This window comes from Microcebus murinus, unplaced genomic scaffold (assembly GCF_040939455.1).
Source record: "Microcebus murinus isolate Inina unplaced genomic scaffold, M.murinus_Inina_mat1.0 scaf042_hap2_Mmur4.0, whole genome shotgun sequence".
In the NCBI taxonomy this organism is placed as follows: domain Eukaryota; kingdom Metazoa; phylum Chordata; class Mammalia; order Primates; family Cheirogaleidae; genus Microcebus; species Microcebus murinus.
Window position 1 is genome coordinate 92920 of NW_027438988.1, and position 24555 is coordinate 117474.

Here is a 24555-nt window from a genome sequence, read left to right on the forward strand (position 1 = left end):
AGCTCTCCACGTCGGATTCCGGGGCTCTCTGTCCTGCCAGAAGGCCCAGCTGGCCTGCGGGTCCTTAGAGTGGCAAAAACATCCGAAAACTGAGATTGAGGGTCCGGTGGTTGTCTGCACTTTTGTGCTGGGCACCCCAGGGAGGCCCGGGGGCTGGCTGGACAACGCGGTCTGCTGGGCGGGGGGGGGGGTTTGGAGGAGCAACTGATGCCCTTTGCACTTTGGGTAGCAAGTGTCTGAGGTGTCTCTGAGCCCTGCGCCATGTCGGGGGTGGGGGGTGGGAGGTCGGGGGGGTGGAGGAGCAGGAGGAGGAGGAGGAGGAGGTGGGAAGGGCCGTGGCCTGCAGTCGTCTTCCCGGGGTGGCTTCTTCCACAGGCTGCTTGGCCTGGGCTCCCTGCACCTGGGCCTTTGGAGGACTGGCCCTGTGCTTGCCAACGCTTCCCCTGCAGGGACCCAGAGCTGGGAGGTTGCATCTCTCAGCCCTGGGTCGGGCAGAGCCCCAGCGGGCCATGCCCACAACCTCTCTCAGCACGGGTCCCCCAGAAGGCTCCTTTGGGACCAGGATTCTCTTGCGGGTGACTCTTTAAGGTCTGGCCCCTGGATGGAGGGGCACCAGGAGTAGAGGAGCAGGAAGGGGAAGGGGGTGGCCATGCGAGGGGACACTTTCAGGCCAAGTCCCAGCTTCAGCCTGATCCTCCTGGGAACCCCGGGGTGTACGTCACACCTCCTGGTTGTCCCGCTCTGAGACAAGGAGCCGGGCTTCGCATTCCCCCAGCAGCCAGTCGTGGGCTGAGGACACCTGGGGCGTTGGGAACTCCCTGGCTTCTCCTTGGCTTAACATCTGGAGCTGCTTGTGAATCGTGCCGCCACACACACCCGAGTGCAGGTGTCTTCTGCACAGACTGCGGGCCTCGCTCTTCTGAATGCCGCTAGCTCGCCACCCACCCACGGGTGAACCTGGTCAGGGTACTTTCTCTCGGGGGCAGACTCTGATCCTGGCGGGCTACCGGTGTTTCTGTTTGCTCGTTTCTTTCTTCCATTTCGGGAAAGGCTTCCTTACTGGGTGTGGAAATCTCCTATGCCTTTCCTCGCCTATTCTGTCAGCTTTCAAATTCTCTTTCAGTTGCCACCCTCACAGATGGATTAGGAAACTCTTTCCGGTGCACTCATTAGTGAAATGACCTCAATGAAGCTGGAATCCAATATCTAATCGCCGATTTTTAGCGAGTCCACACGCCAGGGTGGTCGGGGTCCAATGCAGCCCCGGCCAGGCCCAGGCCCCTTGGACTGGGCCACAGGAGGACGCAGAGGAGGGTCCCGGCCCCCCCCCCCCCCCCCGTCGCGTTGCCGGCAGTTCTCCAAGGGCTTGGGCGTTTTCCAGAGGTAGGAGATGGAGGGGACTGATTTCTTCAGCGCCCCACAAACCACGCCACCCCACCCATGGGACACATCCCTAGAGAGAGAGAGAGACGCCCCATACACTCGCTCCCCTCCCCCATGCGCTGTGCCCCAGCCCGGGCCCGGGGGAATAGGCGGCAGCCCACCCACAGGGTGGGGGGCCCAGCTGAAAGGGGTTGTCGGGGAGGGCGGCCCCTGCCTGGGGTCAAAGGGCGGGCGATCCGCGCGTGCGCAATCGGCGGCGGCGGGCGGCGGCGGGGGCGGCCACGAGCTGGGGGTGGGGGGCGGGTAGGGGAAGGAGGCCAGGCGAGGAGAGGAAGGGGGCTGGAAGGTCTCCACCTTGGCGAGTCCAGCCGTGGAGGCGCATCTTGTGTGAGTGTGAGTGAGTGAGTGTGAGTGTGTGTGTGTGTGTGTTTGTGTGTGTATAGAGAGACAGCCCCCCACCCCGGCCCACCGCTCCCTGCCCGCCCCGCCCCGCCCCGCCTGTCACCCCCGTCCCTCGGAGCCCGCCGGACCCGGCCGGTGAACTCAACAGGCCCGGCCCGGCGCGGGTCAGCGCCGGTGCGGGGCCTGGGGCGGGAGGAGGCGGCGGGGAAGTGCAGAGAGGCTCGGCTTCTTGAGCGGGGCAGGGGCGCCCTCCGCCGTCTAGGGCCACACCACCCTGAACGCGCCCGACCTCGTCTGGTCTGGGAAGCTAAGCAGGGTCGGGCCTGGTTAGTACTTGGATGGGAGACCGCCTGGGAATACCGGGTGCCGTCGGCTTCTTCTTTTTTTTTTTTTTGTTTTGCCTCCTGTTCTGTCCCCTCTCTGGGAGCGAGGCGGCGGCCCGGGGTGGGGGTCACCCCCACCCTCAGCGCCCGCCGCGGTGCCTGGCGCCCCAGCCCGCACCGTGGGGCCTCCTCTTGTCCCAAGCCGCGACACCGCCGTCACGCGGCAGCATGCGTGGCTTCTGGACTGTCAGGTCTCAGACCAAAGGTCTGCTCTGTGGGAACCGACACGCTGGAGGAAACCTTGAGAGTCTGAGAGGGGAGGGAGTTCCAGAAGAAGGCCAGGATGTCATTTGGAGGGAGTATGTGACCAGAACTCGTCCCGTTGCTTTTGGGGTTCTATGGGCTACACGTAGGAATCTTTGGTGGTGGCACCTGATGTTGGGGGATCCGGAGTCACACCCAGACCTGCTCCACAGGCCTCCTTTTACTTTTCTCTTCGGATTCATTATCTTTAAAAAGTGTCTCTTATCTCTATGATTGCATTTTCTTTTCTCTCTCTTTTCAAGCAGATGATGGGAGTCCAAGTATTAAGGTGACATGTGTTGCCCGTGCCCCCCTCCCCCCTGTGTTCTTATTCATTTACCTCTGATGTCGTTCCAGCGTATTGTGGGGGTACCAATGTTAGGGTCGGGTACGTTGCCCTCTCCCTGCCTCCCCCCTCGGGTCAGAGCCTCAAGTGCGCCCATCCCCCAGTCGGTGCGCACCCACCCCATTCCTAATGGAGGTGTATGCCCATCCCCTCCCCCCACCCGCCCGACACCCACCCGATGAAGGTGATTCCTCTGTGTCCACTTAGGTGTCCATCGGTTCGTACCCATTTGCTGGTGAGCGCGAGCACGTGGTGCTCGTGTGTCCATTCTTGGGCTACCTGGCTTACTGGAACGGGTTCCAGCTCTGGCCAGGAGAACCACGAGAGGTGCCCTCTCACCGCTGCTCCTCCTAGCTGAATAGCACTCCGTGGTGTCCACGCGCCACATTTCATTTACGCACTCGTGGGTCGATGGGCACTCGGGTCGCTTCCAGGTCTTTGCGATTGTGACTTGTGCCCTGACTCTAACCCTAACCCTTACCCAGCCCGTCTCCTCCTCGGCCCCTGCCTGACTGACTCCTTCCCGCCCGGCCTGTCACCGTCCTCTGCCCCTGCCTGACACGCTCCTCCCCGCCCGGGCCGTCACCGTCCTCGGCCCCTGCCTGACGGGGCTCCTCCGTCGCCTGGGCCTTCCAAGGGCTTGGTGTGGACGCTGGTTCCAGGACGCCCTCCCAGGAACCCGGTAGCAGGGCGGCCGCAGCGTCTCGCGCCACCCAACCGTCCGCCGGCCGGCGGCCGTCGCTAAGTGGCCTGCGGGGGACGTGCCCCCACTGTGGGGCGGGCGCCCAGCCTGGTGTCTTCTCTGAGGCCCCGTGGCTGCTTTCCCCCCCCCCCCCGCAAGGGGAGAGCCGCGGAGGTGGGGACCGCCTCCTCGTGGGGACGTACACCCAGCTCTCCACGTCGGATTCCGGGGCTCTCTGTCCTGCCAGAAGGCCCAGCTGGCCTGCGGGTCCTTAGAGTGGCAAAAACATCCGAAAACTGAGATTGAGGGTCCGGTGGTTGTCTGCACTTTTGTGCTGGGCACCCCAGGGAGGCCCGGGGGCTGGCTGGACAACGCGGTCTGCTGGGCAGGGGGGGGGGGGTTTGGAGGAGCAACTGATGCCCTTTGCACTTTGGGTAGCAAGTGTCTGAGGTGTCTCTGAGCCCTGCGCCATGTCGGGGGTGGGGGGTGGGAGGTCGGGGGGGGGGTGGAGGAGCAGGAGGAGGAGGAGGAGGAGGTGGGAAGGGCCGTGGCCTGCAGTCGTCTTCCCGGGGTGGCTTCTTCCACAGGCTGCTTGGCCTGGGCTCCCTGCACCTGGGCCTTTGGAGGACTGGCCCTGTGCTTGCCAACGCTTCCCCTGCAGGGACCCAGAGCTGGGAGGTTGCATCTCTCAGCCCTGGGTCGGGCAGAGCCCCAGCGGGCCATGCCCACAACCTCTCTCAGCACGGGTCCCCCAGAAGGCTCCTTTGGGACCAGGATTCTCTTGCGGGTGACTCTTTAAGGTCTGGCCCCTGGATGGAGGGGCACCAGGAGTAGAGGAGCAGGAAGGGGAAGGGGGTGGCCATGCGAGGGGACACTTTCAGGCCAAGTCCCAGCTTCAGCCTGATCCTCCTGGGAACCCCGGGGTGTACGTCACACCTCCTGGTTGTCCCGCTCTGAGACAAGGAGCCGGGCTTCGCATTCCCCCAGCAGCCAGTCGTGGGCTGAGGACACCTGGGGCGTTGGGAACTCCCTGGCTTCTCCTTGGCTTAACATCTGGAGCTGCTTGTGAATCGTGCCGCCACACACACCCGAGTGCAGGTGTCTTCTGCACAGACTGCGGGCCTCGCTCTTCTGAATGCCGCTAGCTCGCCACCCACCCACGGGTGAACCTGGTCAGGGTACTTTCTCTCGGGGGCAGACTCTGATCCTGGCGGGCTACCGGTGTTTCTGTTTGCTCGTTTCTTTCTTCCATTTCGAGAAAGGCTTCCTTACTGGGTGTGGAAATCTCCTATGCCTTTCCTCGCCTATTCTGTCAGCTTTCAAATTCTCTTTCAGTTGCCACCCTCACAGATGGATTAGGAAACTCTTTCCGGTGCACTCATTAGTGAAATGACCTCAATGAAGCTGGAATCCAATATCTAATCGCCGATTTTTAGCGAGTCCACACGCCAGGGTGGTCGGGGTCCAATGCAGCCCCGGCCAGGCCCAGGCCCCTAGGACTGGGCCACAGGAGGACGCAGAGGAGGGTCCCGGCCCCCCCCCCCCCCCTCCCCCCCCCCCCCGGTCGCGTTGCCGGCAGTTCTCCAAGGGCTTGGGCGTTTTCCAGAGGTAGGAGATGGAGGGGACTGATTTCTTCAGCGCCCCACAAACCACGCCACCCCACCCATGGGACACATCCCTAGAGAGAGAGAGAGACGCCCCATACACTCGCTCCCCTCCCCCATGCGCTGTGCCCCAGCCCGGGCCCGGGGGAATAGGCGGCAGCCCACCCACAGGGTGGGGGGCCCAGCTGAAAGGGGTTGTCGGGGAGGGCGGCCCCTGCCTGGGGTCAAAGGGCGGGCGATCCGCGCGTGCGCAATCGGCGGCGGCGGGCGGCGGCGGGGGCGGCCACGAGCTGGGGGTGGGGGGCGGGTAGGGGAAGGAGGCCAGGCGAGGAGAGGAAGGGGGCTGGAAGGTCTCCACCTTGGCGAGTCCAGCCGTGGAGGCGCATCTTGTGTGAGTGTGAGTGAGTGAGTGTGAGTGTGTGTGTGTGTGTGTTTGTGTGTGTATAGAGAGACAGCCCCCCACCCCGGCCCACCGCTCCCTGCCCGCCCCGCCCCGCCCCGCCTGTCACCCCCGTCCCTCGGAGCCCGCCGGACCCGGCCGGTGAACTCAACAGGCCCGGCCCGGCGCGGGTCAGCGCCGGTGCGGGGCCTGGGGCGGGAGGAGGCGGCGGGGAAGTGCAGAGAGGCTCGGCTTCTTGAGCGGGGCAGGGGCGCCCTCCGCCGTCTAGGGCCACACCACCCTGAACGCGCCCGACCTCGTCTGGTCTGGGAAGCTAAGCAGGGTCGGGCCTGGTTAGTACTTGGATGGGAGACCGCCTGGGAATACCGGGTGCCGTCGGCTTCTTCTTTTTTTTTTTTTTGTTTTGCCTCCTGTTCTGTCCCCTCTCTGGGAGCGAGGCGGCGGCCCGGGGTGGGGGTCACCCCCACCCTCAGCGCCCGCCGCGGTGCCTGGCGCCCCAGCCCGCACCGTGGGGCCTCCTCTTGTCCCAAGCCGCGACACCGCCGTCACGCGGCAGCATGCGTGGCTTCTGGACTGTCAGGTCTCAGACCAAAGGTCTGCTCTGTGGGAACCGACACGCTGGAGGAAACCTTGAGAGTCTGAGAGGGGAGGGAGTTCCAGAAGAAGGCCAGGATGTCATTTGGAGGGAGTATGTGACCAGAACTCGTCCCGTTGCTTTTGGGGTTCTATGGGCTACACGTAGGAATCTTTGGTGGTGGCACCTGATGTTGGGGGATCCGGAGTCACACCCAGACCTGCTCCACAGGCCTCCTTTTACTTTTCTCTTCGGATTCATTATCTTTAAAAAGTGTCTCTTATCTCTATGATTGCATTTTCTTTTCTCTCTCTTTTCAAGCAGATGATGGGAGTCCAAGTATTAAGGTGACATGTCTTGCCCGTGCCCCCCTCCCCCCTGTGTTCTTATTCATTTACCTCTGATGTCGTTCCAGCGTATTGTGGGGGTACCAATGTTAGGGTCGGGTACGTTGCCCTCTCCCTGCCTCCCCCCTCGGGTCAGAGCCTCAAGTGCGCCCATCCCCCAGTCGGTGCGCACCCACCCCATTCCTAATGGAGGTGTATGCCCATCCCCTCCCCCCACCCGCCCGACACCCACCCGATGAAGGTGATTCCTCTGTGTCCACTTAGGTGTCCATCGGTTCGTACCCATTTGCTGGTGAGCGCGAGCACGTGGTGCTCGTGTGTCCATTCTTGGGCTACCTGGCTTACTGGAACGGGTTCCAGCTCTGGCCAGGAGAACCACGAGAGGTGCCCTCTCACCGCTGCTCCTCCTAGCTGAATAGCACTCCGTGGTGTCCACGCGCCACATTTCATTTACGCACTCGTGGGTCGATGGGCACTCGGGTCGCTTCCAGGTCTTTGCGATTGTGACTTGTGCCCTGACTCTAACCCTAACCCTTACCCAGCCCGTCTCCTCCTCGGCCCCTGCCTGACTGACTCCTTCCCGCCCGGCCTGTCACCGTCCTCTGCCCCTGCCTGACACGCTCCTCCCCGCCCGGGCCGTCACCGTCCTCGGCCCCTGCCTGACGGGGCTCCTCCGTCGCCTGGGCCTTCCAAGGGCTTGGTGTGGACGCTGGTTCCAGGACGCCCTCCCAGGAACCCGGTAGCAGGGCGGCCGCAGCGTCTCGCGCCACCCAACCGTCCGCCGGCCGGCGGCCGTCGCTAAGTGGCCTGCGGGGGACGTGCCCCCACTGTGGGGCGGGCGCCCAGCCTGGTGTCTTCTCTGAGGCCCCGTGGCTGCTTTCCCCCCCCCCCCCGCAAGGGGAGAGCCGCGGAGGTGGGGACCGCCTCCTCGTGGGGACGTACACCCAGCTCTCCACGTCGGATTCCGGGGCTCTCTGTCCTGCCAGAAGGCCCAGCTGGCCTGCGGGTCCTTAGAGTGGCAAAAACATCCGAAAACTGAGATTGAGGGTCCGGTGGTTGTCTGCACTTTTGTGCTGGGCACCCCAGGGAGGCCCGGGGGCTGGCTGGACAACGCGGTCTGCTGGGCAGGGGGGGGGGGTTTGGAGGAGCAACTGATGCCCTTTGCACTTTGGGTAGCAAGTGTCTGAGGTGTCTCTGAGCCCTGCGCCATGTCGGGGGTGGGGGGTGGGAGGTCGGGGGGGGGGTGGAGGAGCAGGAGGAGGAGGAGGAGGAGGTGGGAAGGGCCGTGGCCTGCAGTCGTCTTCCCGGGGTGGCTTCTTCCACAGGCTGCTTGGCCTGGGCTCCCTGCACCTGGGCCTTTGGAGGACTGGCCCTGTGCTTGCCAACGCTTCCCCTGCAGGGACCCAGAGCTGGGAGGTTGCATCTCTCAGCCCTGGGTCGGGCAGAGCCCCAGCGGGCCATGCCCACAACCTCTCTCAGCACGGGTCCCCCAGAAGGCTCCTTTGGGACCAGGATTCTCTTGCGGGTGACTCTTTAAGGTCTGGCCCCTGGATGGAGGGGCACCAGGAGTAGAGGAGCAGGAAGGGGAAGGGGGTGGCCATGCGAGGGGACACTTTCAGGCCAAGTCCCAGCTTCAGCCTGATCCTCCTGGGAACCCCGGGGTGTACGTCACACCTCCTGGTTGTCCCGCTCTGAGACAAGGAGCCGGGCTTCGCATTCCCCCAGCAGCCAGTCGTGGGCTGAGGACACCTGGGGCGTTGGGAACTCCCTGGCTTCTCCTTGGCTTAACATCTGGAGCTGCTTGTGAATCGTGCCGCCACACACACCCGAGTGCAGGTGTCTTCTGCACAGACTGCGGGCCTCGCTCTTCTGAATGCCGCTAGCTCGCCACCCACCCACGGGTGAACCTGGTCAGGGTACTTTCTCTCGGGGGCAGACTCTGATCCTGGCGGGCTACCGGTGTTTCTGTTTGCTCGTTTCTTTCTTCCATTTCGAGAAAGGCTTCCTTACTGGGTGTGGAAATCTCCTATGCCTTTCCTCGCCTATTCTGTCAGCTTTCAAATTCTCTTTCAGTTGCCACCCTCACAGATGGATTAGGAAACTCTTTCCGGTGCACTCATTAGTGAAATGACCTCAATGAAGCTGGAATCCAATATCTAATCGCCGATTTTTAGCGAGTCCACACGCCAGGGTGGTCGGGGTCCAATGCAGCCCCGGCCAGGCCCAGGCCCCTAGGACTGGGCCACAGGAGGACGCAGAGGAGGGTCCCGGCCCCCCCCCCCCCCCCCCCCCCCCCCCCCGGTCGCCTTGCCGGCAGTTCTCCAAGGGCTTGGGCGTTTTCCAGAGGTAGGAGATGGAGGGGACTGATTTCTTCAGCGCCCCACAAACCACGCCACCCCACCCATGGGACACATCCCTAGAGAGAGAGAGAGACGCCCCATACACTCGCTCCCCTCCCCCATGCGCTGTGCCCCAGCCCGGGCCCGGGGGAATAGGCGGCAGCCCACCCACAGGGTGGGGGGCCCAGCTGAAAGGGGTTGTCGGGGAGGGCGGCCCCTGCCTGGGGTCAAAGGGCGGGCGATCCGCGCGTGCGCAATCGGCGGCGGCGGGCGGCGGCGGGGGCGGCCACGAGCTGGGGGTGGGGGGCGGGTAGGGGAAGGAGGCCAGGCGAGGAGAGGAAGGGGGCTGGAAGGTCTCCACCTTGGCGAGTCCAGCCGTGGAGGCGCATCTTGTGTGAGTGTGAGTGAGTGAGTGTGAGTGTGTGTGTGTGTGTGTTTGTGTGTGTATAGAGAGACAGCCCCCCACCCCGGCCCACCGCTCCCTGCCCGCCCCGCCCCGCCCCGCCTGTCACCCCCGTCCCTCGGAGCCCGCCGGACCCGGCCGGTGAACTCAACAGGCCCGGCCCGGCGCGGGTCAGCGCCGGTGCGGGGCCTGGGGCGGGAGGAGGCGGCGGGGAAGTGCAGAGAGGCTCGGCTTCTTGAGCGGGGCAGGGGCGCCCTCCGCCGTCTAGGGCCACACCACCCTGAACGCGCCCGACCTCGTCTGGTCTGGGAAGCTAAGCAGGGTCGGGCCTGGTTAGTACTTGGATGGGAGACCGCCTGGGAATACCGGGTGCCGTCGGCTTCTTCTTTTTTTTTTTTTTGTTTTGCCTCCTGTTCTGTCCCCTCTCTGGGAGCGAGGCGGCGGCCCGGGGTGGGGGTCACCCCCACCCTCAGCGCCCGCCGCGGTGCCTGGCGCCCCAGCCCGCACCGTGGGGCCTCCTCTTGTCCCAAGCCGCGACACCGCCGTCACGCGGCAGCATGCGTGGCTTCTGGACTGTCAGGTCTCAGACCAAAGGTCTGCTCTGTGGGAACCGACACGCTGGAGGAAACCTTGAGAGTCTGAGAGGGGAGGGAGTTCCAGAAGAAGGCCAGGATGTCATTTGGAGGGAGTATGTGACCAGAACTCGTCCCGTTGCTTTTGGGGTTCTATGGGCTACACGTAGGAATCTTTGGTGGTGGCACCTGATGTTGGGGGATCCGGAGTCACACCCAGACCTGCTCCACAGGCCTCCTTTTACTTTTCTCTTCGGATTCATTATCTTTAAAAAGTGTCTCTTATCTCTATGATTGCATTTTCTTTTCTCTCTCTTTTCAAGCAGATGATGGGAGTCCAAGTATTAAGGTGACATGTCTTGCCCGTGCCCCCCTCCCCCCTGTGTTCTTATTCATTTACCTCTGATGTCGTTCCAGCGTATTGTGGGGGTACCAATGTTAGGGTCGGGTACGTTGCCCTCTCCCTGCCTCCCCCCTCGGGTCAGAGCCTCAAGTGCGCCCATCCCCCAGTCGGTGCGCACCCACCCCATTCCTAATGGAGGTGTATGCCCATCCCCTCCCCCCACCCGCCCGACACCCACCCGATGAAGGTGATTCCTCTGTGTCCACTTAGGTGTCCATCGGTTCGTACCCATTTGCTGGTGAGCGCGAGCACGTGGTGCTCGTGTGTCCATTCTTGGGCTACCTGGCTTACTGGAACGGGTTCCAGCTCTGGCCAGGAGAACCACGAGAGGTGCCCTCTCACCGCTGCTCCTCCTAGCTGAATAGCACTCCGTGGTGTCCACGCGCCACATTTCATTTACGCACTCGTGGGTCGATGGGCACTCGGGTCGCTTCCAGGTCTTTGCGATTGTGACTTGTGCCCTGACTCTAACCCTAACCCTTACCCAGCCCGTCTCCTCCTCGGCCCCTGCCTGACTGACTCCTTCCCGCCCGGCCTGTCACCTGTCACCGTCCTCTGCCCCTGCCTGACACGCTCCTCCCCGCCCGGGCCGTCACCGTCCTCGGCCCCTGCCTGACGGGGCTCCTCCGTCGCCTGGGCCTTCCAAGGGCTTGGTGTGGACGCTGGTTCCAGGACGCCCTCCCAGGAACCCGGTAGCAGGGCGGCCGCAGCGTCTCGCGCCACCCAACCGTCCGCCGGCCGGCGGCCGTCGCTAAGTGGCCTGCGGGGGACGTGCCCCCACTGTGGGGCGGGCGCCCAGCCTGGTGTCTTCTCTGAGGCCCCGTGGCTGCTTTCCCCCCCCCCCCGCAAGGGGAGAGCCGCGGAGGTGGGGACCGCCTCCTCGTGGGGACGTACACCCAGCTCTCCACGTCGGATTCCGGGGCTCTCTGTCCTGCCAGAAGGCCCAGCTGGCCTGCGGGTCCTTAGAGTGGCAAAAACATCCGAAAACTGAGATTGAGGGTCCGGTGGTTGTCTGCACTTTTGTGCTGGGCACCCCAGGGAGGCCCGGGGGCTGGCTGGACAACGCGGTCTGCTGGGCGGGGGGGGGGGTTTGGAGGAGCAACTGATGCCCTTTGCACTTTGGGTAGCAAGTGTCTGAGGTGTCTCTGAGCCCTGCGCCATGTCGGGGGTGGGGGGTGGGAGGTCGGGGGGGGGGTGGAGGAGCAGGAGGAGGAGGAGGAGGAGGTGGGAAGGGCCGTGGCCTGCAGTCGTCTTCCCGGGGTGGCTTCTTCCACAGGCTGCTTGGCCTGGGCTCCCTGCACCTGGGCCTTTGGAGGACTGGCCCTGTGCTTGCCAACGCTTCCCCTGCAGGGACCCAGAGCTGGGAGGTTGCATCTCTCAGCCCTGGGTCGGGCAGAGCCCCAGCGGGCCATGCCCACAACCTCTCTCAGCACGGGTCCCCCAGAAGGCTCCTTTGGGACCAGGATTCTCTTGCGGGTGACTCTTTAAGGTCTGGCCCCTGGATGGAGGGGCACCAGGAGTAGAGGAGCAGGAAGGGGAAGGGGGTGGCCATGCGAGGGGACACTTTCAGGCCAAGTCCCAGCTTCAGCCTGATCCTCCTGGGAACCCCGGGGTGTACGTCACACCTCCTGGTTGTCCCGCTCTGAGACAAGGAGCCGGGCTTCGCATTCCCCCAGCAGCCAGTCGTGGGCTGAGGACACCTGGGGCGTTGGGAACTCCCTGGCTTCTCCTTGGCTTAACATCTGGAGCTGCTTGTGAATCGTGCCGCCACACACACCCGAGTGCAGGTGTCTTCTGCACAGACTGCGGGCCTCGCTCTTCTGAATGCCGCTAGCTCGCCACCCACCCACGGGTGAACCTGGTCAGGGTACTTTCTCTCGGGGGCAGACTCTGATCCTGGCGGGCTACCGGTGTTTCTGTTTGCTCGTTTCTTTCTTCCATTTCGGGAAAGGCTTCCTTACTGGGTGTGGAAATCTCCTATGCCTTTCCTCGCCTATTCTGTCAGCTTTCAAATTCTCTTTCAGTTGCCACCCTCACAGATGGATTAGGAAACTCTTTCCGGTGCACTCATTAGTGAAATGACCTCAATGAAGCTGGAATCCAATATCTAATCGCCGATTTTTAGCGAGTCCACACGCCAGGGTGGTCGGGGTCCAATGCAGCCCCGGCCAGGCCCAGGCCCCTTGGACTGGGCCACAGGAGGACGCAGAGGAGGGTCCCGGCCCCCCCCCCCCCCCCCCCCCCCCCCCGGTCGCGTTGCCGGCAGTTCTCCAAGGGCTTGGGCGTTTTCCAGAGGTAGGAGATGGAGGGGACTGATTTCTTCAGCGCCCCACAAACCACGCCACCCCACCCATGGGACACATCCCTAGAGAGAGAGAGAGACGCCCCATACACTCGCTCCCCTCCCCCATGCGCTGTGCCCCAGCCCGGGCCCGGGGGAATAGGCGGCAGCCCACCCACAGGGTGGGGGGCCCAGCTGAAAGGGGTTGTCGGGGAGGGCGGCCCCTGCCTGGGGTCAAAGGGCGGGCGATCCGCGCGTGCGCAATCGGCGGCGGCGGGCGGCGGCGGGGGCGGCCACGAGCTGGGGGTGGGGGGCGGGTAGGGGAAGGAGGCCAGGCGAGGAGAGGAAGGGGGCTGGAAGGTCTCCACCTTGGCGAGTCCAGCCGTGGAGGCGCATCTTGTGTGAGTGTGAGTGAGTGAGTGTGAGTGTGTGTGTGTGTGTGTTTGTGTGTGTATAGAGAGACAGCCCCCCACCCCGGCCCACCGCTCCCTGCCCGCCCCGCCCCGCCCCGCCTGTCACCCCCGTCCCTCGGAGCCCGCCGGACCCGGCCGGTGAACTCAACAGGCCCGGCCCGGCGCGGGTCAGCGCCGGTGCGGGGCCTGGGGCGGGAGGAGGCGGCGGGGAAGTGCAGAGAGGCTCGGCTTCTTGAGCGGGGCAGGGGCGCCCTCCGCCGTCTAGGGCCACACCACCCTGAACGCGCCCGACCTCGTCTGGTCTGGGAAGCTAAGCAGGGTCGGGCCTGGTTAGTACTTGGATGGGAGACCGCCTGGGAATACCGGGTGCCGTCGGCTTCTTCTTTTTTTTTTTTTTGTTTTGCCTCCTGTTCTGTCCCCTCTCTGGGAGCGAGGCGGCGGCCCGGGGTGGGGGTCACCCCCACCCTCAGCGCCCGCCGCGGTGCCTGGCGCCCCAGCCCGCACCGTGGGGCCTCCTCTTGTCCCAAGCCGCGACACCGCCGTCACGCGGCAGCATGCGTGGCTTCTGGACTGTCAGGTCTCAGACCAAAGGTCTGCTCTGTGGGAACCGACACGCTGGAGGAAACCTTGAGAGTCTGAGAGGGGAGGGAGTTCCAGAAGAAGGCCAGGATGTCATTTGGAGGGAGTATGTGACCAGAACTCGTCCCGTTGCTTTTGGGGTTCTATGGGCTACACGTAGGAATCTTTGGTGGTGGCACCTGATGTTGGGGGATCCGGAGTCACACCCAGACCTGCTCCACAGGCCTCCTTTTACTTTTCTCTTCGGATTCATTATCTTTAAAAAGTGTCTCTTATCTCTATGATTGCATTTTCTTTTCTCTCTCTTTTCAAGCAGATGATGGGAGTCCAAGTATTAAGGTGACATGTCTTGCCCGTGCCCCCCTCCCCCCTGTGTTCTTATTCATTTACCTCTGATGTCGTTCCAGCGTATTGTGGGGGTAGTCGTTCCAGCGTATTGTGGGGGTACCAATGTTAGGGTCGGGTACGTTGCCCTCTCCCTGCCTCCCCCCTCGGGTCAGAGCCTCAAGTGCGCCCATCCCCCAGTCGGTGCGCACCCACCCCATTCCTAATGGAGGTGTATGCCCATCCCCTCCCCCCACCCGCCCGACACCCACCCGATGAAGGTGATTCCTCTGTGTCCACTTAGGTGTCCATCGGTTCGTACCCATTTGCTGGTGAGCGCGAGCACGTGGTGCTCGTGTGTCCATTCTTGGGCTACCTGGCTTACTGGAACGGGTTCCAGCTCTGGCCAGGAGAACCACGAGAGGTGCCCTCTCACCGCTGCTCCTCCTAGCTGAATAGCACTCCGTGGTGTCCACGCGCCACATTTCATTTACGCACTCGTGGGTCGATGGGCACTCGGGTCGCTTCCAGGTCTTTGCGATTGTGACTTGTGCCCTGACTCTAACCCTAACCCTTACCCAGCCCGTCTCCTCCTCGGCCCCTGCCTGACTGACTCCTTCCCGCCCGGCCTGTCACCGTCCTCTGCCCCTGCCTGACACGCTCCTCCCCGCCCGGGCCGTCACCGTCCTCGGCCCCTGCCTGACGGGGCTCCTCCGTCGCCTGGGCCTTCCAAGGGCTTGGTGTGGACGCTGGTTCCAGGACGCCCTCCCAGGAACCCGGTAGCAGGGCGGCCGCAGCGTCTCGCGCCACCCAACCGTCCGCCGGCCGGCGGCCGTCGCTAAGTGGCCTGCGGGGGACGTGCCCCCACTGTGGGGCGGGCGCCCAGCCTGGTGTCTTCTCTGAGGCCCCGTGGCTGCTTCCCCCCCCCCCCGCAAGGGGAGAGCCGCGGAGGTGGGGACCGCCTCCTCGTGGGGACGTACACCCAGCTCTCCACGTCGGATTCCGGGGCTCTCTGTCCTGCCAGAAGGCCCAGCTGGCCTGCGGGTCCTTAGAGTGGCAAAAACATCCGAAAACTGAGATTGAGGGTCCGGTGGTTGTCTGCACTTTTGTGCTGGGCACCCCAGGGAGGCCCGGGGGCTGGCTGGACAACGCGGTCTGCTGGGCAGGGGGGGGGGGTTTGGAGGAGCAACTGATGCCCTTTGCACTTTGGGTAGCAAGTGTCTGAGGTGTCTCTGAGCCCTGCGCCATGTCGGGGGTGGGGGGTGGGAGGTCGGGGGGGTGGAGGAGCAGGAGGAGGAGGAGGAGGAGGTGGGAAGGGCCGTGGCCTGCAGTCGTCTTCCCGGGGTGGCTTCTTCCACAGGCTGCTTGGCCTGGGCTCCCTGCACCTGGGCCTTTGGAGGACTGGCCCTGTGCTTGCCAACGCTTCCCCTGCAGGGACCCAGAGCTGGGAGGTTGCATCTCTCAGCCCTGGGTCGGGCAGAGCCCCAGCGGGCCATGCCCACAACCTCTCTCAGCACGGGTCCCCCAGAAGGCTCCTTTGGGACCAGGATTCTCTTGCGGGTGACTCTTTAAGGTCTGGCCCCTGGATGGAGGGGCACCAGGAGTAGAGGAGCAGGAAGGGGAAGGGGGTGGCCATGCGAGGGGACACTTTCAGGCCAAGTCCCAGCTTCAGCCTGATCCTCCTGGGAACCCCGGGGTGTACGTCACACCTCCTGGTTGTCCCGCTCTGAGACAAGGAGCCGGGCTTCGCATTCCCCCAGCAGCCAGTCGTGGGCTGAGGACACCTGGGGCGTTGGGAACTCCCTGGCTTCTCCTTGGCTTAACATCTGGAGCTGCTTGTGAATCGTGCCGCCACACACACCCGAGTGCAGGTGTCTTCTGCACAGACTGCGGGCCTCGCTCTTCTGAATGCCGCTAGCTCGCCACCCACCCACGGGTGAACCTGGTCAGGGTACTTTCTCTCGGGGGCAGACTCTGATCCTGGCGGGCTACCGGTGTTTCTGTTTGCTCGTTTCTTTCTTCCATTTCGGGAAAGGCTTCCTTACTGGGTGTGGAAATCTCCTATGCCTTTCCTCGCCTATTCTGTCAGCTTTCAAATTCTCTTTCAGTTGCCACCCTCACAGATGGATTAGGAAACTCTTTCCGGTGCACTCATTAGTGAAATGACCTCAATGAAGCTGGAATCCAATATCTAATCGCCGATTTTTAGCGAGTCCACACGCCAGGGTGGTCGGGGTCCAATGCAGCCCCGGCCAGGCCCAGGCCCCTTGGACTGGGCCACAGGAGGACGCAGAGGAGGGTCCCGGCCCCCCCCCCCCCCCGTCGCGTTGCCGGCAGTTCTCCAAGGGCTTGGGCGTTTTCCAGAGGTAGGAGATGGAGGGGACTGATTTCTTCAGCGCCCCACAAACCACGCCACCCCACCCATGGGACACATCCCTAGAGAGAGAGAGAGACGCCCCATACACTCGCTCCCCTCCCCCATGCGCTGTGCCCCAGCCCGGGCCCGGGGGAATAGGCGGCAGCCCACCCACAGGGTGGGGGGCCCAGCTGAAAGGGGTTGTCGGGGAGGGCGGCCCCTGCCTGGGGTCAAAGGGCGGGCGATCCGCGCGTGCGCAATCGGCGGCGGCTGCGGCGGCGGCGGCGGCGGCGGCGGGGGCGGCCACGAGCTGGGGGTGGGGGGCGGGTAGGGGAAGGAGGCCAGGCGAGGAGAGGAAGGGGGCTGGAAGGTCTCCACCTTGGCGAGTCCAGCCGTGGAGGCGCATCTTGTGTGAGTGTGAGTGAGTGAGTGTGAGTGTGTGTGTGTGTGTGTTTGTGTGTGTATAGAGAGACAGCCCCCCACCCCGGCCCACCGCTCCCTGCCCGCCCCGCCCCGCCCCGCCTGTCACCCCCGTCCCTCGGAGCCCGCCGGACCCGGCCGGTGAACTCAACAGGCCCGGCCCGGCGCGGGTCAGCGCCGGTGCGGGGCCTGGGGCGGGAGGAGGCGGCGGGGAAGTGCAGAGAGGCTCGGCTTCTTGAGCGGGGCAGGGGCGCCCTCCGCCGTCTAGGGCCACACCACCCTGAACGCGCCCGACCTCGTCTGGTCTGGGAAGCTAAGCAGGGTCGGGCCTGGTTAGTACTTGGATGGGAGACCGCCTGGGAATACCGGGTGCCGTCGGCTTCTTCTTTTTTTTTTTTTTGTTTTGCCTCCTGTTCTGTCCCCTCTCTGGGAGCGAGGCGGCGGCCCGGGGTGGGGGTCACCCCCACCCTCAGCGCCCGCCGCGGTGCCTGGCGCCCCAGCCCGCACCGTGGGGCCTCCTCTTGTCCCAAGCCGCGACACCGCCGTCACGCGGCAGCATGCGTGGCTTCTGGACTGTCAGGTCTCAGACCAAAGGTCTGCTCTGTGGGAACCGACACGCTGGAGGAAACCTTGAGAGTCTGAGAGGGGAGGGAGTTCCAGAAGAAGGCCAGGATGTCATTTGGAGGGAGTATGTGACCAGAACTCGTCCCGTTGCTTTTGGGGTTCTATGGGCTACACGTAGGAATCTTTGGTGGTGGCACCTGATGTTGGGGGATCCGGAGTCACACCCAGACCTGCTCCACAGGCCTCCTTTTACTTTTCTCTTCGGATTCATTATCTTTAAAAAGTGTCTCTTATCTCTATGATTGCATTTTCTTTTCTCTCTCTTTTCAAGCAGATGATGGGAGTCCAAGTATTAAGGTGACATGTGTTGCCCGTGCCCCCCTCCCCCCTGTGTTCTTATTCATTTACCTCTGATGTCGTTCCAGCGTATTGTGGGGGTACCAATGTTAGGGTCGGGTACGTTGCCCTCTCCCTGCCTCCCCCCTCGGGTCAGAGCCTCAAGTGCGCCCATCCCCCAGTCGGTGCGCACCCACCCCATTCCTAATGGAGGTGTATGCCCATCCCCTCCCCCCACCCGCCCGACACCCACCCGATGAAGGTGATTCCTCTGTGTCCACTTAGGTGTCCATCGGTTCGTACCCATTTGCTGGTGAGCGCGAGCACGTGGTGCTCGTGTGTCCATTCTTGGGCTACCTGGCTTACTGGAACGGGTTCCAGCTCTGGCCAGGAGAACCACGAGAGGTGCCCTCTCACCGCTGCTCCTCCTAGCTGAATAGCACTCCGTGGTGTCCACGCGCCACATTTCATTTACGCACTCGTGGGTCGATGGGCACTCGGGTCGCTTCCAGGTCTTTGCGATTGTGACTTGTGCCCTGACTCTAACCCTAACCCTTACCCAGCCCGTCTCCTCCTCGGCCCCTGCCTGACTGACTCCTTCCCGCCCGGCCTGTCACCTGTCACCGTCCTCTGCCCCTGCCTGACACGCTCCTCCCCGCCCGGGCCGTCACCGTCCTCGGCCCCTGCCTGACGGGGCTCCTCCGTCGCCTGGGCCTTCCAAGGGCTTGGTGTGGACGCTGGTTCCAGGACGCCCTCCCAGGAACCCGGTAGCAGGGCGGCCGCAGCGTCTCGCGCCACCCAACCGTCCGCCGGCCGGCGGCCGTCGCTAAGTGGCCTGCGGGGGACGTGCCCCCACTGTGGGGCGGGCGCCCAGCCTGGTGTCTTCTCTGAGGCCCCGTGGCTGCTTTCCCCCCCCCCCCGCAAGGGGAGAGCCGCGGAGGTGGGGACCGCCTCCTCGTGGGGACGTACACCCAGCTCTCCACGTCGGATTCCGGGGCTCTCTGTCCTGCCAGAAGGCCCAGCTGGCCTGCGGGTCCTTAGAGTGGCAAAAACATCCGAAAACTGAGATTGAGGGTCCGGTGGTTGTCTGCACTTTTGTGCTGGGCACCCCAGGGAGGCCCGGGGGCTGGCTGGACAACGCGGTCTGCTGGGCAGGGGGGGGGGGTTTGGAGGAGCAACTGATGCCCTTTGCACTTTGGGTAGCAAGTGTCTGAGGTGTCTCTGAGCCCTGCGCCATGTCGGGGGTGGGGGGTGGGAGGTCGGGGGGGTGGAGGAGCAGGAGGAGGAGGAGGAGGAGGTGGGAAGGGCCGTGGCCTGCAGTCGTCTTCCCGGGGTGGCTTCTTCCACAGGCTGCTTGGCCTGGGCTCCCTGCACCTGGGCCTTTGGAGGACTGGCCCTGTGCTTGCCAACGCTTCCCCTGCAGGGACCCAGAGCTGGGAGGTTGCATCTCTCAGCCCTGGGTCGGGCAGAGCCCCAGCGGGCCATGCCCACAACCTCTCTCAGCACGGGTCCCCCAGAAGGCTCCTTTGGGACCAGGATTCTCTTGCGGGTGACTCTTTAAGGTCTGGCCCCTGGATGGAGGGGCACCAGGAGTAGAGGAGCAGGAAGGGGAAGGGGGTGGCCATGCGAGGGGACACTTTCAGGCCAAGTCCCAGCTTCAGCCTGATCCTCCTGGGAACCCCGGGGTGTACGTCACACCTCCTGGTTGTCCCGCTCTGAGACAAGGAGCCGGGCTTCGCATTCCCCCAGCAGCCAGTCGTGGGCTGAGGACACCTGGGGCGTTGGGAACTCCCTGGCTTCTCCTTGGCTTAACATCTGGAGCTGCTTGTGAATCGTGCCGCCACACACACCCGAGTGCAGGTGTCTTCTGCACAGACTGCGGGCCTCGCTCTTCTGAATGCCGCTAGCTCGCCACCCACCCACGGGTGAACCTGGTCAGGGTACTTTCTCTCGGGGGCAGACTCTGATCCTGGCGGGCTACCGGTGTTTCTGTTTGCTCGTTTCTTTCTTCCATTTCGGGAAAGGCTTCCTTACTGGGTGTGGAAATCTCCTATGCCTTTCCTCGCCTATTCTGTCAGCTTTCAAATTCTCTTTCAGTTGCCACCCTCACAGATGGATTAGGAAACTCTTTCCGGTGCACTCATTAGTGAAATGACCTCAATGAAGCTGGAATCCAATATCTAATCGCCGATTTTTAGCGAGTCCACACGCCAGGGTGGTCGGGGTCCAATGCAGCCCCGGCCAGGCCCAGGCCCCTTGGACTGGGCCACAGGAGGACGCAGAGGAGGGTCCCGGCCCCCCCCCCCCCCCCCCCCCGGTCGCGTTGCCGGCAGTTCTCCAAGGGCTTGGGCGTTTTCCAGAGGTAGGAGATGGAGGGGACTGATTTCTTCAGCGCCCCACAAACCACGCCACCCCACCCATGGGACACATCCCTAGAGAGGGAGAGAGACGCCCCATACACTCGCTCCCCTCCCCCATGCGCTGTGCTCCAGCCCGGGCCCGGCGGAATAGGCGGCAGCCCACCCACAGGGTGGGGGGCCCAGCTGAAAGGGGTTGTCGGGGAGGGCGGCCCCTGCCTGGGGTCAAAGGGCGGGCGATCCGCCCGTGCGCAATCGGCGGCGGCTGCGGCGGCGGCGGCGGCGGCGGCGGCGGCGGCGGGGGCGGCCACGAGCTGGGGGTGGGGGGCGGGTAGGGGAAGGAGGCCAGGCGAGGAGAGGAAGGGGGCTGGAAGGTCTCCACCTTGGCGAGTCCAGCCGTGGAGGCGCATCTTGTGTGAGTGTGAGTGAGTGAGTGTGAGTGTGTGTGTGTGTGTGTTTGTGTGTGTATAGAGAGACAGCCCCCCACCCCGGCCCACCGCTCCCTGCCCGCCCCGCCCCGCCCCGCCTGTCACCCCCGTCCCTCGGAGCCCGCCGGACCCGGCCGGTGAACTCAACAGGCCCGGCCCGGCGCGGGTCAGCGCCGGTGCGGGGCCTGGGGCGGGAGGAGGCGGCGGGGAAGTGCAGAGAGGCTCGGCTTCTTGAGCGGGGCAGGGGCGCCCTCCGCCGTCTAGGGCCACACCACCCTGAACGCGCCCGACCTCGTCTGGTCTGGGAAGCTAAGCAGGGTCGGGCCTGGTTAGTACTTGGATGGGAGACCGCCTGGGAATACCGGGTGCCGTCGGCTTCTTCTTTTTTTTTTTTTTGTTTTGCCTCCTGTTCTGTCCCCTCTCTGGGAGCGAGGCGGCGGCCCGGGGTGGGGGTCACCCCCACCCTCAGCGCCCGCCGCGGTGCCTGGCGCCCCAGCCCGCACCGTGGGGCCTCCTCTTGTCCCAAGCCGCGACACCGCCGTCACGCGGCAGCATGCGTGGCTTCTGGACTGTCAGGTCTCAGACCAAAGGTCTGCTCTGTGGGAACCGACACGCTGGAGGAAACCTTGAGAGTCTGAGAGGGGAGGGAGTTCCAGAAGAAGGCCAGGATGTCATTTGGAGGGAGTATGTGACCAGAACTCGTCCCGTTGCTTTTGGGGTTCTATGGGCTACACGTAGGAATCTTTGGTGGTGGCACCTGATGTTGGGGGATCCGGAGTCACACCCAGACCTGCTCCACAGGCCTCCTTTTACTTTTCTCTTCGGATTCATTATCTTTAAAAAGTGTCTCTTATCTCTATGATTGCATTTTCTTTTCTCTCTCTTTTCAAGCAGATGATGGGAGTCCAAGTATTAAGGTGACATGTGTTGCCCGTGCCCCCCTCCCCCCTGTGTTCTTATTCATTTACCTCTGATGTCGTTCCAGCGTATTGTGGGGGTACCAATGTTAGGGTCGGGTACGTTGCCCTCTCCCTGCCTCCCCCCTCGGGTCAGAGCCTCAAGTGCGCCCATCCCCCAGTCGGTGCGCACCCACCCCATTCCTAATGGAGGTGTATGCCCATCCCCTCCCCCCACCCGCCCGACACCCACCCGATGAAGGTGATTCCTCTGTGTCCACTTAGGTGTCCATCGGTTCGTACCCATTTGCTGGTGAGCGCGAGCACGCGAGCACGTGGTGCTCGTGTGTCCATTCTTGGGCTACCTGGCTTACTGGAACGGGTTCCAGCTCTGGCCAGGAGAACCACGAGAGGTGCCCTCTCACCGCTGCTCCTCCTAGCTGAATAGCACTCCGTGGTGTCCACGCGCCACATTTCATTTACGCACTCGTGGGTCGATGGGCACTCGGGTCGCTTCCAGGTCTTTGCGATTGTGACTTGTGCCCTGACTCTAACCCTAACCCTTACCCAGCCCGTCTCCTCCTCGGCCCCTGCCTGACTGACTCCTTCCCGCCCGGCCTGTCACCGTCCTCTGCCCCTGCCTGACACGCTCCTCCCCGCCCGGGCCGTCACCGTCCTCGGCCCCTGCCTGACGGGGCTCCTCCGTCGCCTGGGCCTTCCAAGGGCTTGGTGTGGACGCTGGTTCCAGGACGCCCTCCCAGGAACCCGGTAGCAGGGCGGCCGCAGCGTCTCGCGCCACCCAACCGTCCGCCGGCCGGCGGCCGTCGCTAAGTGGCCTGCGGGGGACGTGCCCCCACTGTGGGGCGGGCGCCCAGCCTGGTGTCTTCTCTGAGGCCCCGTGGCTGCTTTCCCCCCCCCCCCGCAAGGGGAGAGCCGCGGAGGTGGGGACCGCCTCCTCGTGGGGACGTACACCCAGCTCTCCACGTCGGATTCCGGGGCTCTCTGTCCTGCCAGAAGGCCCAGCTGGCCTGCGGGTCCTTAGAGTGGCAAAAACATCCGAAAACTGAGATTGAGGGTCCGGTGGTTGTCTGCACTTTTGTGCTGGGCACCCCAGGGAGGCCCGGGGGCTGGCTGGACAACGCGGTCTGCTGGGCAGGGGGGGGGGGTTTGGAGGAGCAACTGATGCCCTTTGCACTTTGGGTAGCAAGTGTCTGAGGTGTCTCTGAGCCCTGCGCCATGTCGGGGGTGGGGGGTGGGAGGTCGGGGGGGTGGAGGAGCAGGAGGAGGAGGAGGAGGAGGTGGGAAGGGCCGTGGCCTGCAGTCGTCTTCCCGGGGTGGCTTCTTCCACAGGCTGCTTGGCCTGGGCTCCCTGCACCTGGGCCTTTGGAGGACTGGCCCTGTGCTTGCCAACGCTTCCCCTGCAGGGACCCAGAGCTGGGAGGTTGCATCTCTCAGCCCTGGGTCGGGCAGAGCCCCAGCGGGCCATGCCCACAACCTCTCTCAGCACGGGTCCCCCAGAAGGCTCCTTTGGGACCAGGATTCTCTTGCGGGTGACTCTTTAAGGTCTGGCCCCTGGATGGAGGGGCACCAGGAGTAGAGGAGCAGGAAGGGGAAGGGGGTGGCCATGCGAGGGGACACTTTCAGGCCAAGTCCCAGCTTCAGCCTGATCCTCCTGGGAACCCCGGGGTGTACGTCACACCTCCTGGTTGTCCCGCTCTGAGACAAGGAGCCGGGCTTCGCATTCCCCCAGCAGCCAGTCGTGGGCTGAGGACACCTGGGGCGTTGGGAACTCCCTGGCTTCTCCTTGGCTTAACATCTGGAGCTGCTTGTGAATCGTGCCGCCACACACACCCGAGTGCAGGTGTCTTCTGCACAGACTGCGGGCCTCGCTCTTCTGAATGCCGCTAGCTCGCCACCCACCCACGGGTGAACCTGGTCAGGGTACTTTCTCTCGGGGGCAGACTCTGATCCTGGCGGGCTACCGGTGTTTCTGTTTGCTCGTTTCTTTCTTCCATTTCGGGAAAGGCTTCCTTACTGGGTGTGGAAATCTCCTATGCCTTTCCTCGCCTATTCTGTCAGCTTTCAAATTCTCTTTCAGTTGCCACCCTCACAGATGGATTAGGAAACTCTTTCCGGTGCACTCATTAGTGAAATGACCTCAATGAAGCTGGAATCCAATATCTAATCGCCGATTTTTAGCGAGTCCACACGCCAGGGTGGTCGGGGTCCAATGCAGCCCCGGCCAGGCCCAGGCCCCTTGGACTGGGCCACAGGAGGACGCAGAGGAGGGTCCCGGCCCCCCCCCCCCCCCCCGGTCGCGTTGCCGGCAGTTCTCCAAGGGCTTGGGCGTTTTCCAGAGGTAGGAGATGGAGGGGACTGATTTCTTCAGCGCCCCACAAACCACGCCACCCCACCCATGGGACACATCCCTAGAGAGGGAGAGAGACGCCCCATACACTCGCTCCCCTCCCCCATGCGCTGTGCCCCAGCCCGGGCCCGGGGGAATAGGCGGCAGCCCACCCACAGGGTGGGGGGCCCAGCTGAAAGGGGTTGTCGGGGAGGGCGGCCCCTGCCTGGGGTCAAAGGGCGGGCGATCCGCGCGTGCGCAATCGGCGGCGGCTGCGGCGGCGGCGGCGGCGGCGGCGGGGGCGGCCACGAGCTGGGGGTGGGGGGCGGGTAGGGGAAGGAGGCCAGGCGAGGAGAGGAAGGGGGCTGGAAGGTCTCCACCTTGGCGAGTCCAGCCGTGGAGGCGCATCTTGTGTGAGTGTGAGTGAGTGAGTGTGAGTGTGTGTGTGTGTGTGTTTGTGTGTGTATAGAGAGACAGCCCCCCACCCCGGCCCACCGCTCCCTGCCCGCCCCGCCCCGCCCCGCCTGTCACCCCCGTCCCTCGGAGCCCGCCGGACCCGGCCGGTGAACTCAACAGGCCCGGCCCGGCGCGGGTCAGCGCCGGTGCGGGGCCTGGGGCGGGAGGAGGCGGCGGGGAAGTGCAGAGAGGCTCGGCTTCTTGAGCGGGGCAGGGGCGCCCTCCGCCGTCTAGGGCCACACCACCCTGAACGCGCCCGACCTCGTCTGGTCTGGGAAGCTAAGCAGGGTCGGGCCTGGTTAGTACTTGGATGGGAGACCGCCTGGGAATACCGGGTGCCGTCGGCTTCTTCTTTTTTTTTTTTTTGTTTTGCCTCCTGTTCTGTCCCCTCTCTGGGAGCGAGGCGGCGGCCCGGGGTGGGGGTCACCCCCACCCTCAGCGCCCGCCGCGGTGCCTGGCGCCCCAGCCCGCACCGTGGGGCCTCCTCTTGTCCCAAGCCGCGACACCGCCGTCACGCGGCAGCATGCGTGGCTTCTGGCTTCTGGACTGTCAGGTCTCAGACCAAAGGTCTGCTCTGTGGGAACCGACACGCTGGAGGAAACCTTGAGAGTCTGAGAGGGGAGGGAGTTCCAGAAGAAGGCCAGGATGTCATTTGGAGGGAGTATGTGACCAGAACTCGTCCCGTTGCTTTTGGGGTTCTATGGGCTACACGTAGGA

The 24555-nt window shown here is 64.2% G+C and overlaps 7 non-coding genes across 7 annotated transcripts; all 7 read left to right on the top strand.

Moving 5' to 3' along the window:
* The first annotated feature begins 2041 nt into the window (after nt 1-2041).
* Nucleotides 2042-2160, top strand: LOC142868773 (5S ribosomal RNA). The gene has a single exon (XR_012917699.1). It is a non-coding gene; the product is annotated as a 5S ribosomal RNA (ribosomal RNA).
* A 3545-nt stretch (nt 2161-5705) lies between these two features.
* On the top strand, nt 5706-5824 carry LOC142868774 (5S ribosomal RNA). The gene has a single exon (XR_012917700.1). It is a non-coding gene; the product is annotated as a 5S ribosomal RNA (ribosomal RNA).
* A 3544-nt stretch (nt 5825-9368) lies between these two features.
* Nucleotides 9369-9487, top strand: LOC142868776 (5S ribosomal RNA). The gene has a single exon (XR_012917702.1). It is a non-coding gene; the product is annotated as a 5S ribosomal RNA (ribosomal RNA).
* A 3547-nt stretch (nt 9488-13034) lies between these two features.
* On the top strand, nt 13035-13153 carry LOC142868777 (5S ribosomal RNA). The gene has a single exon (XR_012917703.1). It is a non-coding gene; the product is annotated as a 5S ribosomal RNA (ribosomal RNA).
* Nucleotides 13154-16716: 3563 nt separating this feature from the next.
* On the top strand, nt 16717-16835 carry LOC142868778 (5S ribosomal RNA). The gene has a single exon (XR_012917704.1). It is a non-coding gene; the product is annotated as a 5S ribosomal RNA (ribosomal RNA).
* Nucleotides 16836-20397: 3562 nt separating this feature from the next.
* Nucleotides 20398-20516, top strand: LOC142868779 (5S ribosomal RNA). Its single transcript, XR_012917705.1, has one exon. It is a non-coding gene; the product is annotated as a 5S ribosomal RNA (ribosomal RNA).
* Nucleotides 20517-24066: 3550 nt separating this feature from the next.
* On the top strand, nt 24067-24185 carry LOC142868780 (5S ribosomal RNA). The gene has a single exon (XR_012917706.1). It is a non-coding gene; the product is annotated as a 5S ribosomal RNA (ribosomal RNA).
* The last annotated feature ends 370 nt before the right edge of the window (nt 24186-24555 follow it).